This window comes from Balaenoptera ricei, chromosome 16 (genome assembly GCF_028023285.1).
Source record: "Balaenoptera ricei isolate mBalRic1 chromosome 16, mBalRic1.hap2, whole genome shotgun sequence".
NCBI classification, from domain to species: Eukaryota; Metazoa; Chordata; class Mammalia; order Artiodactyla; family Balaenopteridae; genus Balaenoptera; species Balaenoptera ricei.
In genome coordinates this window covers 38,810,192-38,818,031 of record NC_082654.1, presented here as the reverse complement: position 1 = coordinate 38,818,031, position 7,840 = coordinate 38,810,192, and the positions used below count along the sequence as shown (strand labels likewise).

General features: G+C 37.3%; 1 non-coding gene across 1 annotated transcript; it reads left to right on the top strand.

Moving 5' to 3' along the window:
- Window positions 1-1,793: 1,793 nt before the first annotated feature.
- Window positions 1,794-1,901, top strand: LOC132351359 (U6 spliceosomal RNA). The gene has a single exon (XR_009498295.1). It is a non-coding gene; the product is annotated as a U6 spliceosomal RNA (small nuclear RNA).
- The last annotated feature ends 5,939 nt before the right edge of the window (window positions 1,902-7,840 follow it).

Below are 7,840 nucleotides of genomic sequence, written 5' to 3'. Positions count from 1 at the left end.
AAAAATCCTGAGAGTTGGAAAATCTTCTAATTCTGTGTATGACATTCCACACATCCTGGGCTCACTCCTGAGCTGGCATGCACAGGACAGACCCAAGGCACCATAGCAAAGTCTTTGAAAATGAAACCGAGATCGGAACCACCACTCTCAACAGGTGAGACAGAATATGCAATCTGAGCCTAATTGGGTTGATTGCCTGTTTAACTAAACAAACAAACAAAAACAAATAAAATGTTTTCCCCCAAGTTCCAACAAGATCCAGAGTTAGTATAACCCAATATTCAAAATTATATAACTAGGAAGAACCAAGAATATTTTTTCTAAAGAAAAAATATCAAGAGATGCCAGCCTTCAGATAACCCAGATGTTGGAATTATCAGATGTAAATGCAGCTATTATAATTATGCTTCATGAGGTAAACACACTTGAACTGAATGGAAAGATAAAAGTTCTCAGCAGAGAAACAGAAATTATAAAAAGAATCACATGGAAATTTTACAGCAAAAAGTACACCATCTGATATTAAAATAAAAACCACTAGATGGACAGCAGAAAAATGGAAATGATAGGAGTCAGCAAACTTGAAGATAAATTAATAAATGTCAGATTTTAATGATGACTTTAAAGTCTTAAAGGTAGATGAGTGCTTGAAAAGCAAAATATATCTGATTGTAATTAGCTACATGTGCCTTAATAAGATATTAATCCAAGTACATTCATGGGACTCCCTCAGATATATATGAAGAAGTTCCTGCTATTTGTCAATAACACTGAGTGAAGAATAAGCATTATCATAGGTCCAACCATAATTATGTCAATTTTATAGTGTTTTATATAGGCTTAATATGTAAAAACATGTTTCAAATGCTCTGTGACTTACAATGTCCAAAGTGGCATTGACAAAGAAAAGTTTTCTGATTGGGTCTATTACATTGTATACCTGCAGTAAAAGCAATTTTGAAACATGGGAGAATCATCGCCAGATAATTGCTAAGCTCATCCTCAGAGTCAGTGCTTGGTAATCGCTTTGCTCACCTGCTCATGTTAACTCTTTGATTCATCCTTTGCAATTGGGCCTTTTCCCAAATATGGATGTTATTATAGAGATGTCCTAAGAAAATCGACCTATCATGTAGGCATAATACATGCTCTTTGATTTTACAACAGAAAAATATTCGATGTTTAATGCTGCTGCCACTCGGAAATCTTAACAAATTTCTAGGATGGTTTGGAGAAAAACTGAACTGGTATTGCAGTTCATTTGGAAAAACTACTTCTGATGATGGAAGAGAATTTCAAGGCTTTAGAATACCTCCCATTGTTATAGTAGCACCATATTACTCTCAAACATTAGTATAAATTTTTGTGATTGCAATGATTATTCTAGATAACAAGTTTTGCCATTTAATTCTCATAAGGTAGGAAGTATGATTATATCCATCTGGTACACGAGGAATTGAGGTACAGAAAGGTTCAAAAACTCGTTGAACATAGCAAAACTAGTAAGTAGTAGGGCCAGGACTTAAATCCAGGTCAATCTGATTGCCAACCCTAGGCCATTAACTACCGTGTTATACATGTTACTTCCTATAACAACTTAATGAAACCTTTAATTTCTTTAAGAGGACATAGTCTTCAAATTGGAATGGGTAGAACAGTGGTGTAAGGAAACTTTTCAAGCATTTTGGTCTCAGAATTCTTTCACACTCTTAAAATTTATTGAGGATATCAAAGAGCTTTTGTTTGTGTGGGTTATACTTATTGATATTTACCATATTAGAAACTAAAACTGAGTACTAGCTTTGGCAGCATGTATATTAAAACTGGAACGATACAAAGAAGATTAGCATGGCCTCTGCAAATTTGTGAAGCATTCCAGGATCTGGAACTAACATAGTGTTGTAGGTCAATATACTTCAATTTAAAAAAGAAAGATATTTTATAGCTAAAAAAAAAAATTAAAACTGAAGCATTATTACCTGACATATTTATTAATTAAAAAAATAACAATAATAAACTCACTACATGTTAACATAAATAACATTTTTAATCAAGATGACTGTGCTTTCCAAAACAAAAATTTAGTGATAAGCATGGCTTTTTAAAAAGCAGTTTTTCACATCTTTTTGTTATGTGCCTTAATAGAAAAGGGTTGGATTTTCATACACGCTTCTGTATTGAATCCATTATAATATGGTTTTTGGTTGTAGTATGTAAAGAAAATACGGACTCACATAGATATGTAGTTAGGAAAGGGAGAAGTATGTTAACGGCCTTTTCAGATAATTGTAGATTTTTTGTTGTTGTTGTTAATTAATTAATTAATTAATTTTTGGCTGTGTTGGGTCTTTGTTGCTGCGCGCGGCGAGCGGGGGCTGCTCTTCGTTGCGGAGCGCGGGCTTCTCATTGCAGTGGCTTCTCGTTACAGAGCACGGGCTCCTGGCGTGCGGGCTTCAGTAGTTGTGGCGCACGGGCTTTTAGTTGCTCCGCGGCATGTGGGATCTTCCCGGACCAGGGCTCGAACCGCTGTCCTCTGCCTTGGCAGGCGGATTGTTAAGCATTGCGCCACCAGGGAAGCCCTGTAGATATTTTTATTTGGTACTACCAGCCCATCAAGTTGTAATTTCTTTAAGGTTAGTTACAATGTGGAATTGGAAACCTTCAATGAACTTTTTATATTCAGTTTAATGCAAACACATTGATTTATCCTGTCCTTTGAATGGATCTTTTACCCATGCATGATTTTGTAACATCATGCATGGGTTATTTGGAAAATATTGGTTCATTGAGTTGTGTAGATCTTCCAAATGTTGACACATTTCATTACACAATGTGAAAAAAAAATCACGTTTGCTATTATCACTCTGGGCTCATCAGAAAAGTCTTTAAATATTGGGGAACTGTCAAGTTCATGATGGCAGATGTAAGTTTTAAAAAATATTAATTTTTACTCAAAAGCTTGAATTTTATTACGGACAACAAATGCTGTTAGTTGTTTTCCTGAAAGGGTCTCAATATTCCACAGGGGCTGCAGGCCACACTTTGAGGATCACTGATGTAAGAGCTTTGATTGGGAGGAGGCAAGTAAGAGAACATTTACCTAAAAGATCCAAAAAAATTTATTTTCAGAGTGATGAAGGAACTTGAAAATGAGGTCTCAGAATCACTGGCAGTAATCTATGATAAATTAGGGGAAATCGGAGAGAGTTCAGACACACAGAAATGAGAAAAGATTGCCTTAACTCTCCAGAGGGATATATTCTGGGCAATGAATGCCAGTGTGTTTAACACTGATTCCCAGAAAAAGACTATACCATATTCTGTAGCCGGTAATTGAAGAACATTAGAAAATAATTCAGTGATTACCAGATGTCATGAGGACGAGGTAGGTCATCTTAAATTTCATTTTTCCTTTATGATCATCTGACCCAATGCTTTACAAGGTATACATGCGAAAATGTTTGAATAACTACATAAAGACAGTTGAATAATCATTTGTATAGGCACTGCTTGTACAATGCACAAATCTCATTTGATTAAAAACCATTTACAGAGCACCCGCCATATGCAAAATACTCTGTTAGGTAAGGGGCTGGTCTGAGAGGCACATATGGAGGACAACTAAAAGAGTTTTCCTTGGGAACAGAAGCCCAAGGGTATTTTCAAATGTTGTAAAATATGTGAAGTCTGCCTTGTGAGAGAAAGCAGTGTGGTGTTTTGGAAAGAGCATAGCCCTGGGAGTTAGAATATCTGAGAGTGCATCCTGACTTTCCCACCACTCAGTGGATGACTTTGGGCAAGTTACTTCAATTCTAGATCTATATTCTGTATCTGTAATACTAAAGAGGCAAAGGCCCCTGAGAGGGATGAGTTGTACTCATGTAATCAGAATTTATGAATGGAATATTCGAAGGCCAAGTTTGCCTCCCAATACGTAAGTTTCAGCTCTGTGCTGTTCGATACCATAGCCTAGCCACATGTGTCTGTTGAGAACCTGAAATGTGACTAGTCTGAATTGAGATTTGCTGGAAGTATAAATTACACACCAGATTTTGAAGATTTAGTGTGAGAAATAGAATGTAAAATATCCCCTCAATACAGTAAGTCCCCTACATACGAACCTTCAAGTTGTGAACTTTCAAAGAGGCAAATGTATGTTTGCATGTCCAATCACGTAAGTTAGTTCACTTGTCTGGCGTACATTGTCATGTGCGTGCATCCTCTGCAAGCAGTTGTGCTTTTGTGTACTTTACTGTATAGTACTGCAGAGAGTACAGTAGTACGGTATCTTTATTTCAAGCCCAGGATGTCTGGAAGCAAGCAGAAAAGCAGCGGTGATGTAGCTGGTACTACTGTACTTTTCAAAATTAAAAATGTACTGTAAGATTAAAAATGTTTTCTTTATTTTTTGTGTTTGTTTCTTATGTATTATTTGTGTGAAAAGTATTATAAACCTATTACAGTACAGTACTATATAGCCGATTGTGTTAGTTGGGTACCTAGGCTAACTTTGTTGGACTTATGAACAAATTGGACTTAATGAACGTTCTCTCAGAACGGAACTTGTTTGCATTAGGGGACTTACTGTAATTTTTATATTGATTACATGTTAAAATAACTTTCAGATATGTTGGGCTAAATTAATATGTTATTAAATTAATTTCACCTGTTTCTCTGTACTTTTTGAAATATATGGCTACTGGAGAACTTAAAATTACGCATATGGCTTGCATTATATTTCCTTTGGACAGTGCCGTTCTAGCTAACAGAGTTTACAACAAAAGAATAATAACTTGAAGAACTTAATCTTACTTTTTTTTTTCATGTAATATGTGGGAGGTTCTTGGTATTTTGATTATTATTTATTTATTTATTTATTATTTATGGCTGTGTTGGGTCTTCGTTTCTGTGCGAGGGCTTTCTCCAGTTGCGCCAAGCGGGGGCCACTCTTCATCGCGGTGCGCAGGCCTCTCACTATCGTGGCCTCTCTTGTTGCGGAGCACAGGCTCCAGACGCGCAGGCTCAGTAGTTGTGGCTCACAGGCCCAGTCGCTCCGCGGCATGTGGGATCTTCCCAGACCAGGGCTCGAACCCGTGTCCCCTTCATTGGCAGGCAGATTCTCCACCACTGCGCCACCAGGGAAGCCCTTAATCTTAGTTTTAACTTTACCTTTTGAGGTACATAAGGAGAGGCTGGGTCACATTCCACTCAAATGCAGAAGTAAACCAAGAAAGAGGAAGACATGGGATCTGGAAAAGGGGAGGGAGAGCAGCAAAGAGAAGTCCTAAAAATAAGAGCTGTGTAGCAGGCCTAGAGAAACAGCAGCACAGAAGCAGAAACATGGAGTCTTCAAGGAGAAAGATCTCCAGGGGGAAAAAATGGAAAAGATGTGTTTGAGTGTATTCAAAAAGTTACTGACAGGTAAATGACAGAGATGTTGGGGCATCGGGGGCAAAAAGTGTTAGAGGTACATTGAAAATCAAACAAATGAAAAGATGGAGCAGGGACTTCCCTGGAGGTTCAGTGGTTGAGACTCTGCGCTTCCAATGCAAGGAGTGAGGGTTCGATCCCTGGTCAGGGAACTAAGATCCCACATGCTGTGCGGTGTGGCCAAGAAAATATTTTTTCAAAAATGGGTTAATTATTGATTCTAGGAAAAATGAAGGGTTGAACAAGATAGGATGTGTGGTTACAAAGTTTCCTCCAAAGCTATTATTTGGTTCCTCAGAAGCATTACTATACATTATTATAATGTAAACACTGTTTAATGATTTTACCAAAAATTCCTAAGCTGTTGGTTTGGGTGGGGTGATGGCGTGGGGAGAAGAATGCTGTGGGAGCTAAGTCTCTGTCCACCATAATGGGAAGGCAATCGTTCATACCTAACACCTAACATTGATGAATCAAGAGATAGAAGCATAATGTTTAGTTAAATATATGGAGGCAAACACCAAGGAAAACAAGAATAGTTGAGAATGGATTTGAGACATTTCCTCTGGAGGGTCAGGGCACAGAGAGAGGTGGAGATAGGAATCTGTCCCTTTTCATTATAAACCTTTTAGCATTATTTGAAGTTTAAAATTAGGTACATGTGTTATTTTAATACAAAATAATTAAAAATTCAGCATGAGATTTTGATGCTAATGTTTTCCAGGGTCCTCAACTTCTCCCTCTTCCTTTCCTCTACCCCAACAGCTTGCTTGGGTGATTTCTTCTATTTCATGCTATTAACTGTCATTAGTAATCTATAACTCATATCTGACTTCCCTCAAAAGGCACGGCTTCCCTTGTGGCCCTCTCAAGTAGAAGCTGATTTTACCTTTACATTTCAGATAAGTCAAGATTTGGTAGGGATGGGGTGGTAGGATAGGCATGGTCCTTGCTCCTCATCGTTACCTCTCTTGTCCTAAAAAACAAAAACAAAAACAAAAAAACACATCCCCTCTGAAGTTTATGGCAGTAGACTTTACAATTCAATACCCTTCCAAGTTGCAATTTCCTGGTCACCTGCTCTTCTTCACTGATGACTTTTGTACCTTGCTTCCTGTTTTCCTACCTACCCCTTAATCTTATGATTCCTGGTAGGTTATCTATCTGATACACCCACAGTTCCCTGATCTGATCACTTCCATTGATCTTTTCTTTCCCTCTACTAGCAGCTCTCATTGTCATAGGCTGGCCGTTTCCAATTATTCAATGTCTCCCAAATCTCTGGTTTTGAGCATCCTACTCTCTGTTGCTTCATTATTTTCACTCACTTATTCTTGTACTTCTCCTACTTCAGCATATCTTCAACCTCATAAGACTTCCAGGCTATTAACCCTACCACTTTAAAATTAGTCACTTTCCCCCCTATATCCTTACATATATTTGTACCCATTTTGGGATTCATCATTATAATTATTCTCTTGTAGAGCATTCTTAATTTCTTTGACACTCTCTTTCTCGTCATTTGCCTGGCAAATCCCAAATTATTCATGTACTATGTGCCTGCACCTCAGCAGCTAAACATTGTAGGATAAAATGCACAACTGTGCTTACTGGTTTCACGCTGCGTGAATTGCCCGAGCAGCCCTTCTATTTTTCCCTGGTAAATTTACTTTCTCCTTCTCCAAGATGACTGTTTCACATGTTCTCACTCTTCAAACCTCTAAAACCTTGATCAGTGACCTAAATTTATATTTTATAATCATTTAAATAGTCACATGCTAACACTCACATCTCCTAACACAGAATCTGATAACCTGTCAGAATCAGTCCCCATGTTCTGTGACTTTCTTCTTATTACAACAAAAGGGAAATTTTTGCTCATTTCAGAGACCAAGCTCTTCATGTTGGCCTGATTTCTATCTCTTTTAGTAGTTTCAAATCTTTTTTTCTGTAATCATCTCATCTCTTCCATCAGTGGTTCTTCCTTTTATACTTGATCATTCCCATTACCATACAAACATGTTTGGGTATTTCTACCAAGTAAATTCTCAAATCCTTAGCACAGCAGATCTTACACCCTTCGTAAAAAGTAACTCAGAGTGGATTATAAACCTAAATGAAAAATGTAAAGCTCTAAAACACCTAGAAGACAGTATAGGAAAAAAAATCAAGACAACCTTGGATATAGGGATGACTTTTTAGATACAACACCAAAAGCACAATCCATGAAAGAAATAATTGATAAGCTGAACTTCATTAAAATTAAGAACCTCTGCTCTGTGAATGAAACTGTCAAGAGAATGAGAAGACAAGCAACAAAGTGGGAGAAAATATTTGCAAAAGTCATATGTGATAAAGAACTATTATCCAAAATGTACAGAGAATCCTTATAACTCAACAACAAGAAAAC